A 13,763-nucleotide genomic window follows, 5' to 3' on the forward strand; every position below is an offset into this window, starting at 1 on the left:
TTGACTGCTTCCAGTCCTATCTCTTGAGCCTGACGAGCCCGGGCAGAAGCCTGTCCACCTGGCTGGCTCATTGCTACACATCATTGCCTCTGCGTAGGGTCGGGCACACGGTCGCTATGCGGGAAACACAGAGCTGCCCGAGTCCGTGCGTGTATGTACGTATGCACACACAAACCAAAAAGGCAATAAAATAATCCATATCCCACTAGGTGCGGAATCTAAAAATTCCGATGTTTTGTTTATTTCAATTTTATCGAAAACCTTCCGTTTCTTTTTGGTTTTTTTTGGTTTTGTTTGTTTTTATCTTTCAGGGAAGGAATGCCTCTCCAGAAAAATATCAAACAGGGCTCACAAAATAATAGTGATTTTATTTTTTTTATTTTTTATTTTATTTTATTTTAAGATTTTATTTATTTAACAGACAGAGATCATAAGTAGGCAGAGAGGCAGCAGGAAGACAGAGAGAGGGGTTAAAGTTAGCAGGCTCCCCGCTGAGCAGGGAGTCCAATGCAGGGCTCGATCCCAGGACCTTGGAATCATGACCTGAGCTGAAGGCAGAGGCTTCAGCCCGCTGAGCCATCCAGGCGTCCCAGTAATAGTGATTTTAACTGTAGCAGTCACATTTACTTAGAACACCACAGTTGAGGGAGGCTGAGACACCTCGCTGGTAACTGGTTCCGACCTCACATCCAGCAGAAATGAGCTACACTAACCTTCCCACCTGGTCACCCTCAAATCCAGGAAACCTTGGCCGGAGCCTGCGTGTCCAGCAGACGGGACTGGAGACATCCGCACTCAGAGCCCACGGGGTCTTTTGGGACAACGGCCCATACTCAGCCACGCAAAGATTAAGCCAATGCATTATAGAGCAGGAATTTTTTATTTTAAAGACTAAAGTAAAAGTGAGACTATTTCTTTATGGAGTAGGTCCCTGTGACACAGATTAAAGTAGGTATGAAAAGGGCAAAGACTTTGAGTTATGCTCCCATTAAAACGACCCAGAAGCCCAAGGCCAAAACAAACACGGAGATAACTGAGCCACAGGTTGATTAATTAAGCCTCCTTTATTTCGGCGGGTCACGTGAGCTGGGTCTGACTCTTTCTGATCCTTGGCTTTGCCAGGTGGGGTGCAAACCGAGGCACAGAGCTCTTTGGTCGCTGAGAGCAGGGAATGAGTGCGGATGTACATGCGCCGTGTGTACAGAGTGCAGGGTATACAGGAAGAGCTCCATTAGTGCTGTCCGTTTGCAGGTGAAGCCTGACCAGGTTCTGCTCTGCACCGCAGTGCGTGCGAGGCTCCGCTCAAGAGACACGCATGCCAGGAAGGTGAGGAAATGCACACGTAGCGAAGATCCCGGACACACGCTCAAACGAGACCATCTGCAGGCAGGGGCCCTAAATATATGGACGCCTCACGTGCTCTAAGCACTTCCCCAATCGCTCGGTAGACAGGTATGAATATGAGCACCGCCGTCATGCTACGCAACAGCAAAGACACAGGGGACACGAGAGCAAACAATCTACACTCCCCTTCTGTTGTCAGGCTCACAGTCCAGCCGGAGAAGCCGTTAGGAGACACAGACTCAGAGCTCAGTATTTGTCGAATGAATGAACCCATGAAAACTTATGACAACGGGGCGCCTGGATGGCTCCGTTGTTAAGCATCTGCTTTCGGCTCAGGTCATGATCCCAGGGTCTTAGGATCGAATCCCACACCGGGCTCCCTGCTCAGCGGGAAGCCTGCTTCCTCCCTCTCCCACTTCCACTCCCCTGCTTGTGTTCCCTCTCTCTTTGTGTCTCTCTCTGTCAAACAAATAAAATCTCAAAAAAAAAAAACAAAAAATAAAGAATAAGAAGTAGGCCCAACAGATTTTTCTAGTAGGTCACCATGTCGGAGGTTCCTGGGACAGCTCCTGTTAGGGTCACAGGGGTCAGGTTGAAGTAACACATCAAGGATGAAGATTTTCCCAGCAATTCCAAACTTCCAGGTTTGCATGACCATTAACATGCTTCTCTCATTTCGTGTCTGCTAGGAACGCGGAGGAGCTGGCCAAATGGGCGATTTTTGTCATTAATCAAGCCGCGTGAGACTACCTGTCACTCACTGTCACCCCCACCCGTGGGCCAGTCAACATTTTCCTTGAGATGCTCCCGCACTGAGAGGAAACGACGAAGCACCAAATGAAACTGGGGGGAAGGGGGGGAAAGAGTGACACCAAGTGACAAACCATCATTTCTCCCCAGGCTATGAAGACAGATTTAGGCAATTAAATGCAAATTAATTCTTTTATCCGTACAGCCAAAAGAGCAGAACAGTGCCACACGCAATCCAGGTGTCAAAGACCACACAGACTTCTTCATTCGGAAAACTGGGAGGCTTATCTCTGGATATCCACGTCTGGTCTATCCCCCACCTGCAAAAAATCACTTCTAAAAACGGACTGGGCTAGAGGATGTGGGAGAGAATAAGAGAATGGGATGGCCAAATGTCTACTGAGTTTTAAATATATATTTCTGTATTTATATAAGCAACATGACACGTTGACAAAGTTTTCTCCAAAAGCCAAACACACTGATGCATGGGTCCATTTCCTGTGCATGGGCTGCAGAGGACTCGTGATTAGGAACGGGGGGAACAGACGTATTAGAGATGGATACGTCTTTATGAACTACAAACTACAGGTGTGTGTGTGGCGTGTGTATAAAGGAGGGAGGGAAGGAAGAACAGAAGGAGAAAAGAGGAGGGGGGAGGGGAGAGGAAAAACCACTTAGAGGAGTGGTTATTAGCTAGATACAAAGGTGATCGTTTCCCCAAGTTTATCAGTCTTTCAGGAACCAAGTTAAAAGGTGCAGGGAGGCTGAAGATGGTGATTTTCAAAATTATGCTTCCAAAGGGGCCTGACTCCAGATACACGGGTGAACAACAGCTTCTCGCTGCAAAATCCCATTCCTTGATCACACCCACTCCTTTACTGGGATATCACAGCAGTAACTGCATGCACCCCTCAAGGAGAGGAAGTCAGAAGCCCAAAGCTTTGCATTCATCCCATCTGGATCTTGGATTTTTGACCTGAAATGCTCTGCAGCTGGTTTGTAAGAACTGTGGACCCTATTTGCAGAAGGAAATGCCCACATGGAGAATGCATTAAGTAAACGCATTTACTTACATTATTTTAACTGAAACTTTCCTCCTTCTGCACAAATACAAATTTTTTAAAAATCAGAGAAATTTAAATTATTTTCGTTGAAATCATGTTGTTTTGCTAAAACCCGCGGGTCCGTATTGAGTTAGCAAGACAGAGCTCTGGCTGGGTTCTGTATTTAAGGGTGTTTTATTTTATTTTGTTTTGTTTTGTTTTGTGTTTTGGGCACTTTAGCTTCCTTCTACAGAAACAGATCGAAGACAAAGTTATTAAGAACTTCAAAGTTTTGTTTGCAGGTCTTCAAGGTAATCAGACTTCAACTTACTGTAGACCAGGCAGCAATCCTTTCCTGCTGATTTTACTGAGCAGTCACTAGGGTAAATCTGAAAAGGTATTTGGTTCAAACGAAGACAAGGCTAGTTTTGAGGCACTGAAAGCTGCCTTAAATGGTATCTGATCCAATTACTGAGCCCGGGAGTGGGGATGATGGGGGGAAGCTACAGCATCTGACTGCTAAGCCCGTTTCCAACCAACATGGCACAAGCTCAGATGGGGAAGTGGACCCCATTCACGGCGCATGCGTGTACCAACCACCTGGCCTGGGGTCCTGAGTGGGGCGTGCACACGCCTCAGTATCTAGGATGGCTCACTCACTTGCCCTGCCCTTTTTTGTATTCAAACTATGGAGAAAATCTTCTTGCACGAAGCGTGCCCAAACTTCATTTTGGCACAAGCCAACCGCAAAGACAAACACCAACAGTTGTGAAATCCACAGCTTTGCTCAGACTTGGGATCATCAAGATGACCCAGAAAACGCTTTTATGACTGTTCTTAAGATTATGATCAAAATGAACAACATAAAGTGAAAGAGAACTTGGATTCACATCTGTGGACACCCAAACTCGAGTATGTGAAGCCCAAGGGCACAGCAGTATAGAGAGGCTGAGAAATTTGCTCAAGGACACTCACCTGGGATATAAAACAAACACTATGAACACTCTTCCCCGTGCTCACTCAACTCCAGCCACGGAGGTGTTCTTGCTGTTCCCTGAACATACTACTTTTTTGTCTACCTCAGGGCCTTTGCACTGGCTCTTCTCGCTTGCTGATACGTTCTTCCTCAACCTTCACAAGAATGCCACTCCATACTCACGTTTTACCCCTAAGTCCCCCTCAGACAGATCTCCTGGTTTTAGCAGATCAGTCACTTCCTAGCATTACCATAAACCTATTTTGATTTTCTGCATAGCTTTCACCAGCTGGGATACTTCATTCTAGGGATTGTCTGATTTGGTTATCTCCGTCTACCGGAACATAAACCCCATGAGAACTGGTCCTTCTTGGTCTCATTTACAGCTGTGTCCCATGTGCCTGGACCATGGCTTCCATTTTAAGTAATAATCACCTCTGAATGAACAAAAGAAGAAAGGAGAAAATGAGCGGGCACAGGGCACAGGAGGAGGGCACATGTGTCCCTGTCTTTGACTCTGTCCACGACCCCCCATTCTCAGTGTTGTCACATCACACTCCTCTGCTTGCTTTGTTTTGTTTTCAAATGACCAAGTCCAGACCTGCTCGCAGGCCTTGCTCACGAGGCCACCCCTGGTCCTTGCCCCACCTGAGGCCGCCCCCTTCACCCTGCAATGATCCCTCCCCTTCCCGCCCCAGCTCTGAGAGCCTCTGCTCCAGGCCTGCTGGCAGGACTTCCTTTCCTGATGCAGACTCTGGACAAAGGTTATCTGCCCACCTGGAACATCCTGTGCCTTCTCCAGCGGGCATGGCTTCGGCGTCATGTTTCACAACATGTTAGGTCTGGGACACATCTGCAAATTTTTATTAACACACACATACACACACACACACACACACACACACACACACACACACACAGGAGGGATAGGGTCCAGAAGAGCTTGTTTTGTTCTCATCTATCTGCTTCCGCACAGAGCTTACTCTCCTACGTGACAGACAAGCCCTGTTACTTGCCTTCAGAAAGAGGACCAAGGGAGGCAGAGCCGGCTCTGTAAGAGAACAGGGAAGCAGGCAAGCTTCTGAGCCTCTAGGAAGGAGAGACTGAGGAGTCTGGGGAGTCAGCAGGCTGCGGGAAGAGGCCCCCAGGGCATCAGCAGAGCCGGAAAGCTATTTCCCACAAAGCTTTAGTGTGGAAGTAGAGGCAGTACCCTCTGGGGAAATTCCCTCAAAGGAATGTCACACTCCATTTCTCTTCCTTATCATCTTGATGGCCCTCCTTGCTCTCCTGGATCTCTTCAAAGGGCCCCTTCCTTTCAGCTTCCTACAGAAAAGCAAGCTGGAAGGTGGTGACCTCACAGGGAGCCACCCAGCGGGGACCCCAGAAAAGCCAGAAGCCCTCCATAACCACCATGCACCTGTTCCAAGCCCTTCGGCGGAGGGCAGCCCAGGGCGCGCTCCTTTCTTGGCTTCTGTATCAAAGCACAGAATCCTTTCCTCCACAGAAGTGGGTGTGTTGAAATTCAAGATAAAAACCGATTAACAGCGGAGGCTGGGAGTCTCCAAGCCACTCCGGGCCCTTGTCCCTGAATCGATCGCACACATGCCACTGTCCTCGTCTCTAGCACTCAGCAGAACACCGGCCTGAGGAGCACCAGCAGGGAGAAAGCACTCGTTACCAAAACACACCTGGGCTTGCACATCCACTATTGCTTGCTAAACTCTCTGCCTCAATTTATCTCTGACATGAGGACCTGTGAACTTCTCAGGATTGTGGTGACAGTGAAGTGACAAGATGGTTACGGAAGCAGGCTCTCAAGTGGGCAGGGGACCAACAGGGTCATGGCCATGGACAGGCTGCCCATTTCTACTCAGCTGCTCAAACCCACATCTGTTTTCTGCCCAATATCCTGTTTCGTCAACCATCACAATTATATAATCCTGTGCCATCCAAATTACTTTCCTAACTATTTCCTAATGCAAATATGTAATTCTATAACTCAGTCTTATTTTTATTTTTATTTTTTTTAAATTTTTGGACCTTTGAACTAGTCTCAACACAGAAATGCGGCACAAAGAGAGCCTGGAGTGTCAAAACACTAGGTTGTGAGCCTTACAGGCAGGTATGGTATTTAGGGAAACCCACTCTCTACAGCTCAATGCTATGTTCTAAGCTCCCTGCTTCTGGTTTTTAGAGAACACCAGGAAGAGGGGAATGAAGGAAGATGCTTTTCTAAAATCTTGCCTTGGTCAACAGAAGGGCTAAGGAAAGAGTGGTTCCTTCTTCAGTTCGGCCCAACACCCTACACAGCTTTGTTTGGAAAACCGGGCGCCATATTTACTCAAGTCGAATGGTGGTCTGACTTGGCAACCTAATCCCACTGAGACTTGTGCAAAGAAAACAAAACAGGTAGGTGGTGGAGGCAAGGGGGTTACCTCCATATCCGTGTTCTCCTTAAACAAAAACCTCTGAGACTGGAAACTTCCCTGCCTGGCCACTGGTGAGGTGGGGGCTGGAGCCTGGTCTTCCTCAGTGCCTCCGGCGGCGGGGATGGGGCGTAAGAAATCTAGAATCTCCAAATCCCCAGGTCCCAGACACGTCACCGGACCTCGACATGGGATCCTCACGTCCCAGACACCTCGCTGGTCGATGAAATCCGCCCTGGACAAGAAGGATGGGGGCAGCTGCTACTTTTACTTCTCGACCTAAACGTCACCACTCAAGACCCACTCAGAGAAAACCAAGAGAAGCGTAGAGATGCCAGCTTGGAACCCTGACTTTCAGGACTGCCGCTTTTCACACGGAACACAAGAAGCCGTGCCACTTTAGAACCATCTATCATTCTCTCAATTCTTTTTAGGTGACATAATAATTTCTTATTTTTAAACGGCTTGGAATTGGACAGTCTCTACTGGGCGGCCCAAAGCGTTCCGATACACTCACTCGACCCAGTGCCTACCCTGGGGGAGGTCAACAAGCAGCGCCATCCCTGGTGCTATTCTTACTGTCTTCATCTCCTCACCCAGCCCCTTCCCCCAACACAACACCCCCCCCCAAAAAAAAACCCCATTTAGCTAATTCAAAAACCTTTCTTAACTTTATGCTTATTTGGCATTTTTTTTTCCCAGAGCGGCCGTGTGTATTTAATATGATTAACAGCTTTAGTCATTAAACAGTGCTTTCTTTAAGAGGATTGCACGAGATTACCCTTAGGGTCTTGGGCTGAAATCACTGCGTAGACGACTTGAACACAGCCGAGGTAGGTAATGGAGGTTCATCCTAATGTAACAACTTCACTCAGTACTTCATGTAATTGACGACACAACCCATAAAAATATTCTTCCTAAACTAATCAAATCATTAAAGTGTCAGCTTCCATGCAGATACTCCATGGCGCTCCTGCCCCTGGCCCAGATTCAATTCAAATGGAATCTGGCTGAATCATCCTGATTTATGAAGTCTGGGTTTCTTCACGCTGCCCCCCCACCCCCCCACCCCCAGTTGCTCCACTCTGCCTGCCTGAATATAGCCGTCCCGGCAAGCAAATCAACTGGCTGGGGGCCAGAAGCCAGGACACAAAGCACGCTCTTGTCAAACGGTTTCCTCATTAGCCCTTCTCGCACAATAAAGGCTGTAAGGTTTCCCCCGGTACTCAACGCGTTTCAGAGCATTTTCCCCATTTGTTTAGAGGCTGAGGCTGGGTCAAAGAATAACTGGTGCGCGATGTAGCAGAGTGAGCACTGGATTGAGAGGCAGAGGAGAGAGCCAGGGAGGAGAGGGAGGGATGGGGGAGAGAACACACAGCGGCTTGTGGGCTGTAGTTTATTAACACAGCCGGATTATGACAACTGCTCCTGCGGCTCCCTAATCAGCCTGGTACTGCTCAAGGCGCTCTACTGAGCGGGGTGTACCCTCGTCATAGAGGGCCTGACTATTCTCCAAAATAATACGGATCCAAAAAAAAAAGCTCTTTTTATGGCCCTTCCCTTTTGGAATCACAGCAGCAGAAGCCTCTGTAGGAAACCTCTCCTTATCCCACACCAATCCTAAACCAATGCTTTATCTTTGCACATTCCCTTTAGGGCTACCCTAAATAATTTCTACGTTGGGGGGCTCTACACTATGTAGCCCTTAGCCCCACGGGGCTACTTAAATTTAACTCATTAAATTAGACAAAATTTCGGGGCACCTGGATGGCTTAGTGGGTTAAGCCTCTGCCTTTTGCCCAGGTCACGATCTCAGGGTCCTGGGATCGAGTCCCACATCGGGCTCTCTGCTCGGTGGGGAGCCTGCTTCCCCCGACTCTCTCTGCCTGCCTCTCTGCCTACTTGTGATTTCTCTCTGTGTCAGATGGATAAATAAACTCTTTAAAAAAAAAATTAGAAAAAATTTAAAATTTAGTTTTGTTGTCCTATGAGTCCCATTTTGAGAACTTCCTGGCCTGATGGGATTTAGGGCTGGTGCACAGGACCGTCCTGATGACGAAGCCCACCGATCTCTAAAGACCCCCACCTCATAAAGGAGATACGCTCATCATTATTTTCATTTTGTAATGAGATGATTTTGGACCCAGTGCCCACTAGCATTCTTTAACATAAATGAATGTTAACACATGAACAACACAACAAAGTTATTCAAGGTATACAGATCAAAGAAATTGAGGCAGTATTTATTGAGTATTCACACTCTGGAGGGTACCAGACCCCAGCCTACCTCTGCAGCCTTAGCACCCACCAAAACCCATCAAACATTCATCAGCACCTCCCAGATACTCCACACCACTTGCTAATTCCCTAATAAATTACCCCCTCACTGGCCCCCCTGCTGTTTCTTCTCCTAGGCAGCCTCTCTTACCTGTGCAAATTCAAGCCTTCAATCAAACGCCATCTCTTCTGTCGACCCCTCCCCTCTGTGAGAGTGGGCCCATCAGTAACATTCTTAATAATAGCCAACATTTATCAATTGTGCCAAGCTAAATACTTTACACAGATAATCTTATTTAATTCTCACAAACCCTGTGAGGTGGAGACTACTGGTTTTTTGCCATTTGACAGATGAATAAAGTGAAGCCTAGAAAAATGACTTGCCCAAAGTCCCACAGCTAATAAATAACAGAGCTGGGATTTGACCTCGGGGCCCTCCAGCTTCAGAGATTAAACTCTTAACCAATGCTTTGTATGTTTCTTTTCTTGTGGCGCATATCCTATTATTCCTTTGATTATTGCAAACTGTGTACCCATCTGTCTCCATCCCACCGCCTTCCTTGGATTATTAGAAATTCCCTGAATGCAGAGACCACATTTTATTCCATCCCACCCGACCCAGCACACAATAAAAGCCAAGGAATAAAAAGACTGAGTAAGTGAATGAGTGAACAAATGTTTCCATTTGACCATGTACCGCATCTTTCAGAATCTAGTTCTGGACCAGACTACAAAGTGGTAACCCTTTTCAATCGCCAGAAATGGTGACTGCCAAAGGGGTACGCCAAAGAGGCCTCAACTGTCCTCCAGATGATTTTCACAGCTACACCAATAAGCCATGACATTCAATGACACAAGCCAAGATTCACCCACTGCCAGACTCTAAGTGGCAGCCAGAGCGTCATCCAAGAAGTGATGCTTGTTTCAACTCATCTCCCTTGGGGCCCAGCCCATGCAGCCAGTAGACGACAGCAAGCTGCTGGCCTGGGCTGGCTGGGGAGGAAGTAGGGCGACGTGCGCAGGGGCGCAGGTGGGAGAAAATGCTGGCCCAGAAAGAGAACCTAGACAGGGAGGTAGAATCTCAACGGCTCTGGAACTGTGCAGAGAAAAGAGCAGGAGCTCAGCTAGCATTACTGGGGAAAAAACCCACAGACCCCCAAACTGGACAGGCTTGGAGGAATAGTTCCCTTGGAGCCAAAACACTAGGCAGCCTGGAAGAATGTTCTAGCTCATTTAAATTCAAAAGACCTTTACTAAACAGCTACACAGGAGCAGTCCTGGGGGCTGGAGAGTGTCTACTTAAAGATGAAGTAAAAACATGCGATGCCCTCGAGAAATTCATTAGCCTAGCAGGGAGCGGGACATTAAGCCAATCCACGGTGGCACCCGGTTAAAGCTTGATAAGCAAAGGCAGAGACAAAAACATCCTTAATTCAGAATGAAGATTTCCGGGCCAGGGAAAACTTCACACAGGTGGGGTCCTGACGCATCAGTAGGAGTCTGAAGGGTGAGTAAAATGGAAGCCGCTGGCATCCTACCCAGATCCCCTCTGCTTGACTAAGTACAATCTTCCCTATGACATGTGTGTTGGCCCTTAAGGACTTCAGAGAGCTGTCCTGGTAGCCAGCCTTGTCACCTCTAGGGGAAAGGCCTGGGTGTTTACCTCCCCCACCCAGAGGGGAGCCTGGAGCCGGGCCTCTACAGGCTGTCGAGCTCCCCAGGCTGCAGGCAGACTACAGCTGAACCCACAAACCCATACCTTTGCCTCCCTTCTCGTCTTGCCCTGTCCTGCTTCCCTCACGCCTTTCCTGGTTTCCATAAAGAATACGATCTCAGGGGGCACCTGGGTGCCTCCACTGGTTAAGTGTCTTAATTCTAGGTTTTGTCTCAGGTCTGCGTCTCAGGGTTGTGAGATCGAGCCCCGCGTGGGGCGCTGTGCTCAACATGGAGTCTGCTTGAGATTCTCTCTCTCTCTCTCTCCCCTCTGCCCCTCTCCCCTGCATGTGCACTCCCTCAAAATAAATGAAAAATCTTAAAAAACAAAACCAAACCACAATACTATCTCAATCTTAATCACTTTGCAAGAGAATGCCCAACTAAGGCCCTGCCTCTGGCAGGGGGGTGGGGGTTGCAGGCAGGGTGGCACCTGATGAACACAGGCAGCCTACGAAACGCCACGTTAAGACACTGGGCATTTTGTTGCAAAAGCCACGCAAAGCCACTGGACAGTTTTAGAGGCGGACGGGGCCCTCAGAGTCTCTGACTTGCAAAATCTGAAAGCTGCAACTTGGTTACTTACTATCATCTACGGAGGGCAGAAATCCCTGGGCTGTAGGCTTGTCATCCTAAAGACGGGTGGTCTGGGTGAACTCCAGGGAGGCTGGATCTTGGGCTGTGGCAATGGGACCAGGAAGGGGGGCGGACGCAGAAGGGGCCGCTGGAGAAACAACAGCGAGCACAGGCCTTCGCCACACACCGTGCAGGAAGGGCCGGTCGTCCATGAACCTTGTCCAGCAAACCCCACACAGGCCTCCTGAGAGGGCTGGCACAGAAGGGCTCCGTTCTGAATTTCACACCCTCGGACTAAATCCTCTGTTATTCCATAGCACGTCCTTGAGAAAGCTCCAAACACAAAACTCACTGGCCCCTCCCTTCAAACCATCAGTCATTCTGTCATGAAACCACAGGGTAGTAGACCCCACAACCACCCAGTGCAGGACGCGGTGAGAAACGGGATGGGCGAGCGGCACGCGTCCCTCTCCTGCTGGGTCAGTCCGTGTTGCTGATGCTGCCACTGTCCCTCTCCCCAACTTCCGCTTGCCGTTTCCTCTGCCAGGCACAGGGCTAGTCCCACCATCCGATTTCTACACATTCCGTACATGGTCTCCTCCTATTTCCAGATGGGACCATTGAGGCTCACAGAAACGATAAACTGTTCAAGGGGCCAGACCTAACTGTTCATGTATTCAGGTCTGTGTCCAAAAGCTCACGACTTCATTAATGTCCAAACTCATTCATTTTAACAGAGAGGGCACATTGATGGGTTAAGTCCCAATTCCCCATCCCTTTAAACTCAGCTCACAGTTTAACGGCTAGTACTTTACCGCCAACGAACCACACCTTCTTCTGCATCCTCGCCCATAGACCACAGTCATACTGACCTGTACGCCTGAGACATTACTCACCACACAGCTCTTCTGGGTCTTTCCCTAGGAGACTGTAATGGCTCCGGACAGAGGCAGATCCAGTCCATTCCTTTGCTATCCCAGAGCCCAGCACAGCAGCAGATAGGAGTACATGGTAAGAAAACTTCTAATCTCTGGTGCCTAGGTGGCTCAGTTGATTAGCATCCAACTCTTGATTTCAGCTCAGGTCATGATCTCAGGATCTTGAGATCGAGCCCTGCATTGGGGTCCACACTCCGCGTGGGGTCTGCTTGAGAGCTCCTTCTCCCTCTCTGTCTGCCCCTCCCCTGGCTTATACTCTCTATTTCAAATAAATGTATCATTTTTCTTTTTTAAAAAGAAAACTTCTAATCTCAAGAATCCACCAAGTTCTGCTGAACAATCTCATACAGCAAGAATTACAGAAGATAAAGCCAGACGGCCTAGGGGTTTAACTCCTAGCAAGGCACATGCTAATCAAGTGATCGTGGGGGAAAATACACAGTTTCCCCAGGCCCATGGATCACAGGAACATGAGGCCACTGGCTCACAGACTCTCCAGTGATGACACAGATCTTTCCCAAACTAACTGATATACACATTTACGCTAGAACAAGATAGTGCAAATCTAATTTTCTAGTGGCTCTTTTAAATGTGTATTTGTGGAAAATACTCATGTAGAAGCTTTAAGCCATTTAACCAAAAGCTTAACTGACTTTCCTTTGCAGAGTATTTAAGGAAACATTTATTTAGGCAAATTTTAAAAGTGGTTTTATGAAATCTTTAATGTAAACATGATATTCTGCCCTAAACCATCCAGATTTAAATGATGAGTATCTCGACACTATACAGTAACTGCTCTGCAGAGACAGCTTTCAATGACTCTGTCTTTATTAAAAGGCAGAGGTAGAGAATCACTAGCTGCTCTTAATGGTCTAATAATAAAGTAGTCACTGACTGTTTGGTCTCGAGTACCTCCGCTGAGTACATATACCTCATCCTTGTAGAAGCCTATCCCCTTTCTACAAAGCAACCGATCCCCAAGCCGTCTCCAAAGCACAGCTTCCGATTTGTGAAGAAACAAGGAATGTGCTTTACGTGGGTTTTCTTTTTCTCCTGCTTACAGAGGGTCCTACCGTCCCCAGGGATATTCCCTTTCCTGGAAGATCATCTTCTTGTCCTGAGAAAATTCTACCCGGATTTATGACCAACAATGAGATAATAGATCAAATATGCAGAGAATTCATATAAGAGAAAAAAGGAGCCATCATAATAGACAATTAGGCAACGGGCACGAGCGGGCTCCTCACCAAAGAAAAAAAATGCATATGGTGAATAAATACATGAAAAGATTTGCAAGCTGTAATTACAAACACACAAATGAAAACAAGTTTCCCTTTTTTAGTCCAACAGGTTGGCAAGAATTTTTTTCTTTCCTTAAAGATAATTACTTGAGGGGCGCCTGGGTGGCTCAGTTGGTTGAGCGACTGCCTTCGGCTCAGGTCATGATCCCGGAGTCCCGGGATCGAGTCCCACATCGGGCTCCCAGCTCCATGGGGAGTCTGCTTCTCCCTCTGACCTTCTCCCCTCTCATGCTCAATCTCTCTCAAATAAATAAATAAAAAATCTTAAAAAAAAAAAAAAAAAAAAAAGATAATTACTTGATACCCACAAGGGTGAGAATAAATAGACCCTTCACTTGATCTTAGCCAAAAGGCCGAGAAGCGATAATAAATAGACCCTTAGAAGCTCCTGGTAAGAAAGTGAACTGGGAAGTTCACTC

General features: G+C 47.7%; 1 protein-coding gene and 1 pseudogene across 1 annotated transcript in view; both read right to left on the reverse strand.

Annotated features, from left to right (window-relative positions):
- Positions 1-13,763, reverse strand: part of EXT1 (exostosin glycosyltransferase 1) — a 281,234-nt gene that overhangs the window by 110,589 nt on the left and 156,882 nt on the right. The gene's annotated exons all lie outside the window — the stretch shown is intronic.
- Positions 13,536-13,709, reverse strand: LOC116575628 (annotated as a pseudogene).

Source organism: Mustela erminea, chromosome 16 (assembly GCF_009829155.1).
Source record: "Mustela erminea isolate mMusErm1 chromosome 16, mMusErm1.Pri, whole genome shotgun sequence".
NCBI classification, from domain to species: domain Eukaryota; kingdom Metazoa; phylum Chordata; class Mammalia; order Carnivora; family Mustelidae; genus Mustela; species Mustela erminea.